Raw genomic sequence first — 16,008 nt, 5'->3', positions numbered from 1 at the left:
TGATTCAGTTATACATATACATATATCTATTCTTTTTCAGGTTCTTTTCCCATATAGGTTATTACAGAGTAGATATTTGAGTAGAGTTCCCTGTGCTATACAGTACCTCTTGTTGATTATCTATTTTATATATAATAGTGTGTATATGTTAATCCAAACCTCCTAATTTATCTTTCCCCAGACATTTCCCCTTTGGTAACCATAAGTTTTGTTTTTAAGTCTGTGAGTCTGTTTCTGTTTTGTAAATAAGGTCATTTGTATCATTTTTTAGATTTCACATGTAAGTGATATCATATGATACTTTTCTTTCTCTGTCTGACTTACTTCACTTAGTATGATAATCTCTAGGTCCATCCATGTTACTGCAAATGGCATTATTTCATTCTTTTTGTTTTTAAACCTTTTATTTTATATTGTAGTATAGCCAATTAGCAATGTGGTGATAGTTTCAGGTGCACAGCAGAATGGCTCAGCCATGCATATACATGTATCCATCCTCCCCCAGACTCCCCTCCCACCCAGGCTGCCACATAACATTAAGCAGAGTTCCCTGTGCTATACAGTAGGTCTTTGTTGTTTATCCATTTTAAATATAACAGTGTGTACATGTCAATCCCAAACTCCCTAACTATCTCTTCCCTTCCTCCCTTCCCCCGCCGGTCACCATAAGTTCATTCTCTAAGTCTGTGTGTCCATTTCTGTTTTGTAAATATGTTCATTTGTATCATTTCTTTTAGATTCCACATATAAGCAATATCATATGATATTTCTCTTTCTCTGTCTGACTTACTGCATTCAGTATGACAATCTCTAGGTCCATCCACATTGCTGCAAATGCCATTATTTCATTCTTTTTATGGCTGCGTAATATTCCATTGTGTATATGTACCACATCTTCTTTATCCATTCATCTGTCGATGGACACTTAGGTTGCTTCCATGTCTTGGTTATTGCAAATAGTGCTGCAATGAACATTGGGGTGCATGTATCTTTTCTAAGTACAGTTTTGTCTGGATATATGCCCAGGATTGGGATTGCAGGATCATATGGTAGTTTTATTTTTAGTTTTTTAAGGAACCTCCATACTGTTCTCCATAGTGGTTGTACCAATTTACAGACCCATCAACAGTGTAGGAGTGTTCCCTTTTCTCCACACCCTCTCAAGCATTTATGATTTGTAGACTTTTTGATGATGGCCATTCTGACTGGTGTGAGGTGAAGCCTCATTGTAGTTTTGATTTACATTTTTTAAATAATTAGTGATGTTGAACATCTTTTCATGTGTTCTTTGCCATCTGTATGTCTTCATTGGAGAAATGTCTATTTAGATCTTCTGTCCAATTTAAAAAAATTTTACTTTATATTGGAGTAGAGTTGATTAACAATGTTGTGTTAGTTTCCAGTGTACAGCAAAGTGATTCAGTTATACATATAAGTGTATCTATTCTTTTTCAAATTCTTTTCCCATTTAAGTTGTTATATAATATTGAGCAGTGCTATACAGTAGGTCTTCGTTGGTTATCTATTTTAAATATAGCAGTGTGTACATGTCAATCTCAAACTCCCAATCTGTCCCCCCACCACCACCCTTCCCCTCTGGTAACCGTAAGTTCATTCTCTAAGTCTGTGAGTCTGTTTCTGTTTTGTAAATAAGTTTGTTTCTATCATTTTTTTAGATTCCTAATATAAGCAATATCATATGATATTTGTCTTTGTCTGATTTAATTCACCTAGTATGATAATCTCCAGGTCCATCCATGTTGCTGTAAATGATATTATTTCATTCTTTTTAATGGCTGAGTAATATTCCATTGCATAAATGTACCACATATTCTTTATCCATTAATCTGTTGATGGACATTTAGGTTGTTTCCATGTCTTGGCTATTGTAAACAGCACTGCAATGAACATTGGGGTGCCTGTATCCTTTCGAACCATGCTTTTCTCCAGATATATGCCCAGGAGTGGGATTGCTGTATCATATGGTAGCTTTATTTTTAGTTTCTTAAGAAACCTCCATACTGTTCTCCATAGTGGCTGCACCAATTTACCTTCCCACCAACAGTGCAGAAGGGTTCCCTTTTCTCCACACCCTCTCCAGCATTTACTGTTTGTAGACTTTTTGATGATGGCCATTCTGACTGGTGTAAGGTGCTATCTCATTGTAGTTTTGATTTGCATTTCTCCAATAATTAGCAGTGTTGAACATCTTTTCATGTGTCTCTTGGTCATCTGTATGTCTTCTTTGGAAAAATGTGTATTTAGGTCTGCTGCCCATTTTTTGATTAGGTTGTTTGTTTTTTTGATATTGAGCTGCATGAGCTGTTTGTGTATTTTGGATTAATCCCTTGTTGATTGCATCATTTGCAAATATGTCTGGCTATGTCCCACTTTTTTTCTAAATATATCCTTTTTGGGGATTTTCTCTTTGTTATCCTTGCTCAGTCTTCCCAGTGCTATGTTAAATTTATTAATCAGTTCAAAGAACCAAGTTCTGGATGACCCCTTATTACATATTACCCTGTTATATTAATTTTATGTGTTTTCTTTTATTTACTTTCATTTACTCTTTTAATCTCTATTTTGTTGGTTTCTTCAGTCATCATTTTTTAACATCTTTTTATTCTAATATAATCATTTAATGTTATATGTTTCTCACCAAGTACAGATGTTGATGCATCCTACAAAGTTTGATATGTCATATTTTCATTGACATTATATGTATTTAAGTATTATAGATATTTTCTCACTTTATTTTGATTTTTTCTTTGACATATGAAGTATTTAGCTGTTATATTATTATTAATATCTCATGTTATTCTTACTATATCTATTATTATTGCCTCAATATCTTTGGTATTCTGTATTTTTATTATAATGCATTTAGGTGAAGATATTTTGTTCATTCTTATTGGAATTCTCTGTGCTTATTGAGTCTAAAGAAATGTCTTTTATCCATTCTGAAAACATCATCAATTATAATCTCTTCAGATGTTTTCTCTCCCCCCCCCAATATTTTTTATCTCTGTCCTGAAACTGTAATTAGAAGTTGTTGGATTTCTCAAGACAGTCTCTTCAATAAGTGGTGCTGGGAAAACTGGACAGCTACATGTAAAAAGAATGAAATTAGAACACTCCCTAACACCATCCTCAAAAGTAAACTCAAAATGGATTAAAGACCTAAATGTAAGACTGGACACTATAAAACTCTTAGAGGAAAACACAGGAAGAACACTTTTTGACATAAATCACAGCAAGATCTTTTTTGACCCACCTCCTAGAGTAATGGAAATAAAAACAAAAATAAACAAATGGGACCTAATGAAACTTAAAAGCTTTTGCACAGCAAAGGAAACTATAAACAAGATGAAAAGACAACCCTCAGAATGGGAGAAAATATTTGCAAACGAATCAATGAACAAAGGATTAATCTCCAAAATATATAAACAGCTCATGCAGCTCAATATTACAAAAACAAACAACCCAATCCAAAAATGGGCAGAAGACCTAAATAGACATTTCTCCAAAGAAGACACACAGATGGCCAAGAGGCACATGAAAAGCTGCTCAACCTCACTAATTATTAGAGAAAAGCAAATCAAAACTACAATGAGATATCACCTCACACCAGTTAGAATGGGCATCATCAGAAAATCTACAAGCAACAAATGCTGGAGAGGTTGTGGAGAAAAGGGAACCCTCTCTCACTGTTGGTGGGGATGTAAATTGATACAGCCACTATGGAGAACAGTATGGAGGTTCCTTAAAAAACTAAAAATAGAATTACCATATGAGGGCTTCCCTGGTGGCACAGTGGTTAAGAATCCTCCTGCCAATGCAGGGGACACGGGTTTGAGCCCTGGTCCAGGAAGATCTCACATGCCGCAGAGCAACTAAGCCCTTGTGCCACAGCTGCTGAGCCTGTGCTCTAGAGCCCATGAGCCACAACTACTGAGCCCACGTGCCACAACCACTGAAGCCCACACAGCACAACTACTGAAGCCTGTGCATCTAGAGACTGTGCTCTGCAACAGGAGAAGCCACTGCAATGAGAAGCCCGTGCACCACAACGAAGAGTAGCCCCTGCTCACTGCAATTAGAGAAAGCCTGCATTCAGTGACAAAGACCCAACGCAGCCAAAAATAAAAAATAAATAATATAAATTTTTAAAAATAAAAACGAATTACCATATGGCCCAGCAATTCCACTACTGGGCATATACCCAGAGAAAATATGCACCCCAATGTACACTGCAGCACTAATTACAATAGCCAGGTCATGGAAGCAAACTAAATGCCTATTGATAGATAAATGGATAAAGAAGACGTGATACATATATACAATGGAATATTACTCAGCCATAAAAAGAAACAAAACTGGGTCATTTGTAGAGACGTGGATGGACCTAGAGACTGTCATACAGAGTGAAGTACGTCAGAAAGAGAAAAACAAATATCGTATACTAACGCATATATGTGGAATCTAGAAAAATGGTACAGATGAACTGGTTTGCAAGGCAGAAATAGAGACACAGATGTAGAGAACAAACGTATGGACACCAAGGGGAAAAGTGGGGAGAGGGTGGTGGTGGTGGGATGAATTGGGAGATTTGGTTTGACATATATACACTAATATGTATAAAATAGATAAGTAATAAGAACCTGCTGTATAAAAATAAATAAATTAAATTAAAGAAAAAAGAAGTTGTTTGATTTCTTCTGCATATATTCCTTCTCTTTGCCTCTATTGCTTTTGGGGTAACTTTTTTATTCTATCTTTTAGTAATTAACTTTCTCTTCACTTAGGTCTAATTTCAGATATTATATTATATTTCCTTTATAGAAGTTGTATTTTTAAATCACATCTGGTAATTTTATTGGTCTTTTCCTACTTATCTTTTTTATTCCCTCTTTATTTCTTCAAGTATGTACATACTACTCATTGTATGTCCTCTATCTGATAATATTGATATCTAAAGCATTCTAAGATTGGACTGTGGTTTGCCTTTCCTTTTAAAATTTTTTTTATTAATTTTTATTGGAGTATGGTTGCTTTACAATGTTGTGTTAGCCTCCACTGCTAAAATTATTTTTATAAGTTGTGTAAATTCGACTTGACTGGCCTTCAGCAACTAGTCCCCAGGGGAGAATTTCATTTTATTTCAAATCAAAGCCAAGTCTTACCTAGACAAATTTTCTAATTTTTATCTGAAGTTTGAAACTTTTATTTATTTATTTTTGGTTTATCCACTCTAGAGGGACTCAAATATTTGTCTCATCCTCTTTATATGGCCATTAAAACCAAAACATTTATTCACTATATATTTTAGGTACACTCAAGGTATCTTGCAGAGTCAGAATCTCTTCCCTGGATTCACTTTCTTACTGGCTGTATTAGTTTTCTGTTGCTGCTATAATGAGTTCTTACAACGTTGAAGCTTAAATAGTATAAATTTATTATCTTGCATTTTTGGAGGTCACAAATCTGACCTGGGTCTCAATGGGCTAAAATTAAGTTGTCATCAGGGAGGCATTCCTTTCTCTAGGCTCTGGAAAGGCATCCATTTCCTTATTTTTTTCATCTCCTTAGCTTGTGACCCTTTTTCTCCATCTTGAAGGCCAGCAACATTTTATCTCTTTGAACCTTATTGCCTTATAACATTTCCTTCTAACCACAACTGGTAATAGTTCTCTTCTTTTAAGTACTCATGTAATCAGATCGGTCCCACCTGGATAATCCGGGATAATTTCTCCATCTCAAGGTCCATAAGCTTAATCACATCTACAAAGTTCCTTTTGCCCTCTAAGATAACATATTCACAGATTCCAGGGATTAGGACATGGACATCTGTGGGAGCCATTACTCTGCTTAGCACACTGTCATGAGGATTTCTCTTATTTTGTGTAAGTTTATTCAAGTATTTTTAAAAGATATAAATTTAACTAGAATTTTATAATGTTACTAAATGGGATATTATGGGATATATGTTGACAAAATGGCAGAGAGAGAAACTGTTGGGTGCTCTCCAGGATTCCATGTCTTTGTCCACCACTCTACAAGACACCACCTGCAAACTGATAACTAGAATGAGTATATCAAGCAAGTACTAGAGGAATACCTTTGGTGCTACATATCCTAATCTCACCAAGAACTCTAAGTGGTAAGGTTTTTTGTTTGTGTGTTTGTTTTGTTTTGTTTTTGTTTGTTTTGTTTTGTAACATTCTAATGAAAGCCTAAGGCAAGATAATTCACCAGAATTCACTAATTCTATGTTTCTGTGAACCTCAGCAATCCAGAAAAGATAGACAGTATTTGGTGGTGATATAGGACTCCCTCTAAGAATTGCTTCTATGCTGCCGAAATGTTTACAGTGTATTTTAACTAATATTGAGGCACCATGGGAACACAATTGATAGTGCAATGCCCTTTTAATGTTATTTATGACTGTACCATCTTTAGCATGTGAGAACTGAAAATGGTGCTACCTGAGGCTCATCAAAGTAATGCAGATCAAGGAAGAAACTCTACTCTTTCTGACTCTACTATTTCTGAAACTCTATGGTTTCTGACTATTCCAGGAGTCAAGCCACTTAGGGAAGTGGTGGTGGCTAGAAAATCACTGTGATACTGAACAGAAATCTTGATAAATTTTCAGTAACAACATGGAGAAGAAAATACAAGCAGTAAGGTGTTTACAGTCACAAAAGGTAAAATAAAATATGAAATTTGATGTGTTGGAAATTTGACAGATGTTCTGAGTTATAATTATGTCATATAAGTAAATGTCATTATATTTGAAGAGATTAAAGACGTTCAAGACAAGTACATTATTAGTGAGCTAAAAATGGTACTGCAGTCATTTAGGATAACAAAAGTTAAAAGAAATGAAACCTATTAATCAAGTTTTGATACCATTGAGGATAATGGGAATGCATCCTAGCGGTTACTTCTTAACAGGGAAAGAAAAGGTGGTGTTGCCTTGAAAGGAAATAATTTTTGGAGAGACAACAAAGACAAAGAAATGATGAAATAAATAGAAGAGGAGCCAGCGGGTCCCAAGCTCAATGTGAAATCTAGGTATTGTAAATAATTTCAATCTGATGTATATAACTGCCACAAGAAAGTTTTGTGAACTGTGAAATGATTCACTAAGGGTAAATCAAGATAGGTTAAATACTTACTTTGAAAATATTATTTCACCGCAAATAATTTTTATCATTGAACTTTATATTCAATGTGACTATTTATGTGTTAAATTAATTTACTTTCCTCTTAATACAGAATAGAATTATTCTTACTTTCTGTTTTAGTTTCTTTTCTTTCTTTCTTTCTTTTTTTTTTGACATTCTTTTGGCTTTAGTACCAGCTATTGATTGTGTGACTGTAATTGATCTGGCAGTGGAAAGTGGAATTTTTTCCAGTTGATGCAGTGATTAGAATTGATTTAGCAGTAGAACTCATAAAAGAGTCAATAAAATACAGAGAATAAGGCAACAACCATTCTTAGAAAAGACTGTAATTCAATTACAGCAGTCAGTTCTACCTACCTTAATTAAGCTAGTCAGCATTCAGCAGGAGACTGAAGTTGCTTTTTTAGGTTGGGTCTTTAGAAGATGCAGAGTTCTTAGAATAAGAGTCCTTCTCCATAAGGATTTTAGAATCTAGTCACATGTTTAAATAAATATTTTTCTTCACTTTCCCATTAAATCCAGGCTCCTAAATTTTGTAAGTTGTGTGTTTGTTCCAAGGTGTTAGTAGTTATAAAATTGTGACAAGCTCTATATTAATATTCAAGGTATGCTATTTCAGAAATTCTTAGTAGTTATTGACAAAGTACTATCATATTTATGGAATGTGTTTAACTCTTGTCCCCAATATATTTCTGTAATATTCAGGATTCTAAGACATGTTTCCTGTATTATACTTCTCTGTACTTGTTATAAGCTAGTGATTATTTATTCATGGTATCTCTCCTTAATTTTAATAATTTTTGTTCTTCCTCTCCTCTTCAATGGTTCTTCTAGTTATTCAGTGCTACTTAGCAGTTCTATTTTTATATCTGATTCATCTAATGTTTTGTTACTTTTTTTATTTGGTCAAAGTTCTTAAACATGGTTCAGCTATTTTCTTTTCCTTCATAAAATGTTCAGATATTTGATATGCAAATAAGTTGTCAATATATGTGAAATCGATTATAAACAAACTCTTAATAAAGTTTTTATAAACTCTTATTTAAAAATCAATTTAAATTTTAATCAAAGTAATAAATGTATATGGTTGAAGATATACTAGTGCTAAATAGCTTTAACGAAAAATAGCAATCACTTTCCTCCCCAACTCTTACTTACCTTCACCATTGTTTGCAAAGACAACCAATGTTAGCATTAGCTTTTAAAAACTTTCTTCAGCATATCTTAATATTTTTCTTATACTGCTGTTTTGAATTCATACATTTTAGGTAAATGTTAACTTCTTGCTGTGTAATTGGAAAATATAGCTCTTTCACCATTAGCTGTTTTTATTTCCTTTTCCCTCAATCCTCACAATACTTTTGTCAGAATTTTTGTTTAAACTCATAGCCAGAAAGCTATACTAATACAATAATACTCAAACTTCAGGGGCTACAACAGAAAAAGGAGCCCAGGTAGGAAAGAAAATCAATACACTTTGTTCCTAGAGAAAATCTTGTATGACAAAAGAATCCCTGTGGGAAAAAACCAAAGTGCATATTGATGTAGTTGATTTGCTGAGGCTACTTATCTCTTCACTACATGGTAATGCACAGTTGAGGACTGACAGCCAGTCAGGGGACCACATTTTGAAGAACAATATTAGTGTACTGTAATTCCTTTGTTATACAACCTTCTTTTTCCTTGAATTAAGTATTATTTCACTTTTCCCCATTAGCTTAGTTTGTTGATTTTTTGAGTCCAAAACTCCTGTCAAATATTTTTCCAAATATCAATACATTTTTAATCCCCAAACATCAATAATCTATCAATTGAGATTATTTTTTAATAGTCTTTGCTCACATACTTCCCTGCCTTCGTGCTAGAGTGTGGATTGGGATCTCTCTCAGCCTTCTGCAAGTCTTCATCCTGCTATTTCTTTCACTCTGTGACCATCTGTTGAATTCCCAGTCTCCTCAATCCTATCTTCATTTTCATTAACTCTCTCATTTTGCTGAATAACAAAATTACTTTTTTAGACATCACTAAGTTGGCTATGTACAGAATTCTAGGATGAAGTCATCTTCCTTAAGAATGCTGAAGGCTTATTTCCAAAGTCTTCTAGGGTACAATATACTAATGAACTTTTTTTTTTTTTTTTTAATTTTATTTATTTATTTATTTATTTATTTATTTATTTATTTATTTATTTATGGCTGTGTTGGGTCTTCGTTTCTGTGTGAGGGCTTTCTCTAGTTGCGGCAAGTGGGGACCACTCTTCATCGCGGTGCGCGGGCCTCTCACTATCGTGGCCTCTCCCGTTGCGGAGCACAGGCTCCAGACGCGCAGGCTCAGCAATTGTGGCTCACGGGCTTAGTCGCTCCGCGGCATGTGGGATCTTCCCAGACCAGGGCTCGAACCCGTGTCCCCTGCATTGGCAGGCAGATTCTCAACCACTGCGCCACCAGGGAAGCCCCACTAATGAACTTTTTGATACTATTCTGAATACTATTTGTGAGTCTTTGTATACTTTTTGGTTCAAAGTATTTACTGAACTCAAGCTTTCTCACCCATGTGATCTACATTCAACCATTTAATTGGTAATTAAGTGTGCCCATTCAATCAGTACATTTGTACTTCAAGTCTTGGACATATTTTTGTAAAATTCCTTTGATTAGGTCATTTCTTTCTCTTTCTGTCCTCTTTCTTGTTGGAAATCCTGTAATAAAAGTCTTTGTCTTTTTACTCTAATTTTGTTTATTAATTTTATCTTTTTACTTAAAAAAATTAGGCATCCTAATTTTAATATCTGGAAGTTCTTTGTTAATCTCTGTATTTTATTCTTATTTTGTGAACAAAACATCTTTATCTTTCTAAGGATATCAATTATAGATTTGACTTTTAAAAAGATATTTTCTACCTTCTACATTTTTATATTTCCTCCAGGTTGCCTGCCTTTTTTATTTCTTTGCTTTAGTTTCTCCCCTTTATGATAAAGACCTTTCCCCAAATATCTGGCTATCTTTGATAAAGCATTTAACTTAAAAGTAAGGCATTAAACGTAGATTGGAATTGCCATGAGCTGAGTTTATTAAGTGAATGGTTTTATTACAGGATGATTAGGTGGCAAGCCAGATTTTCCTGTGAGATGTTCTCTGCCTTTTTTGTATTTTAATCTTTCTGTTTAGCTGTTTAGTTTCAGAAGTCTGGAGTCTTGCATTGAAATAGACACTATACTATGAGGATTTTGCATGCAAGACATGTGAAGTCTGTTGATGATAGTTTATCAGTTCCATTAGAAGAGAGAGGGTGATAGGTGGTCCTGTCTGACCACAAAACTTTCACATATTTACTGATCTTTAGTCCGTTTGCTGACCACTGATTTTGTGGTATGTGGAATCACCAATTGCCAGCCCTTCAGGGGATGGTAGGTAATATTGCCTCCCTTTTCACTTGTCTCTCCCACTCCAAACATTAAGTTTGTATTGCTTTCATAAGTTAAAACAGATTCTGCCAGTTGTTCCCTTATTCAAAATTTATTGAAATTGCGTGCCTACTATTTTTTTTTTCTATTTTCATTATATGTATAAGCAATACTTTATTCTTTCTTACTGTCAGGTTAGTGACATTTTGAAAGGGAAGAGAAATGCATGCAGTTATTCTGCTCTCTTTTTATTTTTTTAAAATATCTTTATTAGGAGTATAATTGCTTTACAATGTTGTATTTGTTTCTGCTTTATAACAAAGTGAATCAGCTATACATATACATATATCCCCATATCTACTCCCTCTTGCATTTCCCTCCCATCCTCTCTATCCCACCCCTCTAGGTGGTCACAAAGCACTGAGCTGATCTCCCTGTGCTATGCGGCTGCTTCCCACTAGCTATCTATTTTATATTTGGTAGTGTATATGTACATGCCACTCTCTCACTTTGTCCCATCTTAGGCTTCCCCCTCCCATGTCCTCAAGTCCATTGTCTATGTCTGTGTATTTATTCCTGTCCTGCCCCCAGGTTCTTCATAACCATATGTGTTAGCATACAGTATTTATTTTCTCTTTCTGACTTACCTCACTCCGTATGACCGATTCTAGGTCCATCCACCTCACTACAAATAACTCAATTTTGTTTCTTTTTTTTTTTTTTTAAGCCCACTGACTTTTTTTAAAAAATATTTTATTTATTTATTTATTTATTATCTTTGGCTGTGTTGGGTGTTCTTTTCTGTGCGAGGGCTTTCTCCAGTTGTGGCAAGCAGGGGCCATTCTTCATCACGGTGCGCGGACCTCTCACTATCGCGGCCTCTCTTGTTGTGGAGCACAAGCTCCAGACGCACAGGCTCAGTAGTTGTGGCTCATGGGCCTAGTTGCTCCGCGGCATGTGGGATCCTCTCAGACCAAGGCTCGAACCCGTGTCCCCTGCATTAGCAGGCAGATTCTCAACCACTGCGCCACCAGGGAAGCCCCCCTAGGAATTATAGAAAAAAGATTTTAAAGTACCATTCATAAAAATGTTGTAATTAACAATTAAAAACACTCTTGAAACAAAAGAATAAATAGAAAAATCTCAGTGGAAAAAAACAAATATAAAACCTAATTATAAAATTAAAACTACAATAACCAAAATGTAAACCTCACTGGACACCTCAATAATTGAAGATGACAAGGGAAGAAATCAGTGAATTTGAAGATAACTCAATAGAAAGAATCCAATTTAAACAGCAGAAGGAAATAAACTGATTAAAAAAGGAACAGAATTTTCAAGGACCTATGGGACAATGAAACAACATCTAACATTTGATCCACTAGCATCCTAGAAGGAGAGGGAAAAGAATATGGGGCTGAAAACAAAGACTTAAACAAAGACTTAAACCAATAGATTTAGAAGATAAGCAAATCACCAACAGAACAAACTCAAAAAAAATCTCTGTCAAGGCACATCATAACCACATCTTTGAAAATTAGATAAAGAAAAACAATCTTGAAAGAAGCTAGAGAGAAAAGATGCATTATGTAGAATGGAACACCAGTTTAAACAAAGTGGAATTCTCATATGCAACTGTGGAGGGTAGAAGTAAGTAGCAAAACATTTTTCAGGTGCTGAAAGAAAAGAACCTCAACTTCAAATTCTGTGTAGCATGAAAATATCTTTAGGAATGATGATGGAAGAAGGATATTCTTAGACAAAGGAAAACAAAGAGAATAACATTGCTGCTAGCAGATCTAATCTTAAAGAATGACAAAAGTAACTTTTCCAAACAGAAACAAAATGACACCAGATTAGGGTTTGTAAATTCAGAAAGGAAAAATAACAGAAGAGACAAAGATAAGGTTAAATATAAAATACTTCTTTTCTCCTCATGAGGTATAAAATCATACCAGATGATTGAATAAAAAATTATCATAACATATGATAAGATGTTCAACATATTTAGAGGGAATACCTAAACAATTATATTTAAAAGCTGGGGAAGATAAAGGGACCAAAATGGAAATATGGTTTTTATAGCTCACTTGAAGTGGTGATACGTTGATACCATAGACTGTGATAAATTACTTATGTGTATAGTAATACCTCTAGCAACCACTAAGAAGCCTTTACAAATCAATATACTAAAGACCACTATATATATAAAAAATGTTATTCTAAAAATGTTCAAGTAACACACAGCAAAACAAGAAAAGAGAACAGAAGAACAAGAAAGAGAGGGAACAAACAGGAAAAAAAATCAAATGGCAGAATTAAGTCCTAAATTTTTCATAATTAATGTAAGTAGCCCAGGTATTGCAATTAAATAACAGAGATTGGCAGAATGGGTGCAAAAACACAAGCCAACAATATGCTGTCAACAAGCTCACTTAAAAATAACACATAGTTTAAAAGTAAAATGACAGAAAAATATATACCAATTCATAATTAACCACAAAAAAAGCCAAAGTAGATATATATCTGATAGAGTAGACTTTAGAGAAAAGAAAATTACTAAAGACAAAGAGGGTCACTATATACTGATAAAAGTATCAATCCACCAGAAGACATAACAATCTTAAATGTGTATGCACTAAAATTCAGTCTTAAAAATAGGTGAAGAAAATCTGATCTAGCTGAAAGGAGAAATAGACAAACCCACAGTTACAGCTGGGAACTTTAACACCCTCTCTCAGGTCCTGACAGAACTCCTTAGAAAAAAAAAAACAGTATGAAAATAGAAGATTTGAACAGCACAATCAACCAACAGGTTATAATTGACATACATAGAACACTACACATATTTTTCAAGTGCCAGAGGAACACTTACCAATATAGTCAATACCCCAGACCATAAAATATGCTTCAATATATTTAAAAGAACTGAAATCATGCAGTATGTGTTCTCTGACCATTCTAGAAACAAACTAGAAAGTAATAGCAGAAAGACAATTGGAGAAACCTCTAAATACATGAAAATTAAACAATACACTTCTAAATAATCTAAGAGTTAAAGAGGAAGTCTCATAGAAAACAAAATAATAATATAGAACTGAATGAAAATGAACACACATATAAAAACATTTAAGGTGAAAATAGTACCAAAAGGGAAATTTATACCACTAAAAAAATGCTTACATTAGAAATGAGAAATGTCAAATCAATAACCTAATTTCCAACTCCCCTAAAAAACAGGAAAAATAAGAGCAAAAGAAATCAAAAGCAAGAAGAAAGGAAATAGTAAATGTAAAAGCAGAAATCAAGAAGTGAAAAATAAAAAGATGTAGAAAATCACCAAACAAAATTTTGTTCTTCAAAAACATCAATATAATTGATAAAACTCTAACAAAACTGATGAAAATAAATGCGAGAAAAATCAGCAATAACATGATTGAAATCAGGGCATTACTATACGTCCTGCATCCATTAAAAAATAATAAGGAAATAATGTAAACAACTTTACATGTATAAGTTTGACAATTCAGAAGAAGATAAGGACAAATTCCTCTAAAACCACAAACTACCCCAAATCAAACAAGATTAAATAAGTAATATGAATATCCTTATAACAATTAAATAAATTTAATTTACATTTAATTCTCCCCCCAAAAAACTCCCTATGTCCAGATGAGTTCACTGGAGAATTTTACCAAACATTTAGAGTGAACACCAATTTTACACAATCTCTTCTAGATAATAGAAGAGAAAGGACACTTTCAAACTCATTTTATGAAACCAGAATTAAGCTGCTATTCAAATCAGACGGACAGCAAAAAATAATAGTAAAACTACAGGCCAGACACTCAGCAAGGTATAAAAATAGGTATACACCACAATCCAAGTGGGATCTTTCAGGTATGCCAGAGTTTTTCACCATTTGAAAACCAATCAATGTGATCTACCATATCAATATGCTAACAAAGAAAAATCATGACCTATGATTTTTTTACACCACAGAGAGAGCATTTGACAAAACATTCATACATAATAAAAACTCTCAGTAAATTAGGAAGAGAAGAGAATTACTTCAAGTTGATAAAGAACATCCACAAAAAACCCACCACTAACAACATGTATAATAGTGAAAGACGGAATGCTTTCCCCCCTAAGGCCAAAGATAAGGCAGGGATATCCAGTCTCACCACTCTTATTCAACATAGTACAGGGAATTCTAGACACTGCAGTAAGAAAAAGAAACAAAGGAATGCAGATCAGAAAGGGAGAACTAAAGCTGTTCCTTTATGTAGATGACATGATGTCGACATAGAAAATTACAAGGAACTAAAAAGTATACTCCTAGAACTACTAAATAAGTCCAGCAAGTTCAAAGGATTCCATATCAACACATGATAATAAAAAGATTTTTATCTATTAATAATGAACATACAGGAAAACAAATTAAAAATACACTATCATTTACATTTCCTCCCCCCCCCCCCAAAAAAAAGAGAAAAAAATAGGTATACTTTTAACAAAACATGTATGGATTTATATGTTGAAAATTACAAAATGCTGATGAAAGAAATAAAAGAAGTTCCAAGGAAAAGGATAGGCATACTGTGTTCATGGATTGGAAGATTCAGCATAGTAAAGATGTCAACTCTCCCCAAATAGATTTATGGTATTACTGTAATTCCTATCAGTTGCATAGAACTATACACACACACAACATTTAAAAGTTTTTTTTTTAATCACCATGTTTATTTGCTTATCATTATTATTATAAGTCCATTTATTATATGCCCATTTATATAATTATCAGCATTTTATTTTATTTTTTAACATCTTTATTGGAGTGTAATTGCTTTACTATGTTGTGTTAGTTTCTGCTGTATAACAAAGTGAATCAGCTATATGTATACATATATCCCCATATCTCCTCCCTCTTGTGCCTCCCTCCTACCCCTCTAGGTGGTCACAAAGCACTGAGCTGATCTCCCTGTGCTATGCAGCTGCCTCCCACTAGCTATCTATTTTACATTTGGTAGTATGTATATGTCAATGCTACTCTCTCACTTCATCCCAGCTTACCCTTCCCCCTCCCCATGTCCTGAAGTTCCTTCTCTACGTCTGCATCTTTATTCTTGTCCTGCCCATAAAAGTTATTTTTGAATTGGTTTATTGATTGTGTTGCCTTCAACATGGCAACTTGGTTATACATAGAAGGATAGGTTTTTTTTAATGTATTCATATAATATGTGACAGATGATTCTTGCATAATTATATATTCCTACTACAAAGATTTCTTTATGTCGAGGCAACTCTCTATCAATAGTTCTTTTGTCTAATTCCATTCCTGAAGTATCTACCAAAACCAAAAATCATCCTTTCAGGCTGACAGACTACTGTGTCTCCTGTCAGAATATCTAA

The 16,008-nt window shown here is 34.0% G+C and overlaps 1 long non-coding RNA gene across 2 annotated transcripts in view; it reads left to right on the top strand.

Annotated features, from left to right (window-relative positions):
- LOC309625128 overlaps nucleotides 1-11,054 on the top strand; it is a 162,460-nt gene extending 151,406 nt beyond the window's left edge. For both annotated transcript variants that reach the window (XR_014242335.1, XR_014242336.1), the window contains 2 exons: nucleotides 3,047-9,295; nucleotides 9,638-11,054. This is a non-coding gene — a long non-coding RNA (uncharacterized lncRNA). The remainder of the gene's footprint in view (nucleotides 1-3,046; nucleotides 9,296-9,637) is intronic.
- The last annotated feature ends 4,954 nt before the right edge of the window (nucleotides 11,055-16,008 follow it).

Source organism: Balaenoptera borealis (genome assembly GCF_965194805.1).
Source record: "Balaenoptera borealis genome assembly, chromosome: 3".
Lineage (NCBI taxonomy): Eukaryota > Metazoa > Chordata > Mammalia > Artiodactyla > Balaenopteridae > Balaenoptera > Balaenoptera borealis.
The sequence above is the reverse complement of the archived record's forward strand: the minus strand, read 5'-3'. Positions and strand labels throughout refer to the sequence as shown.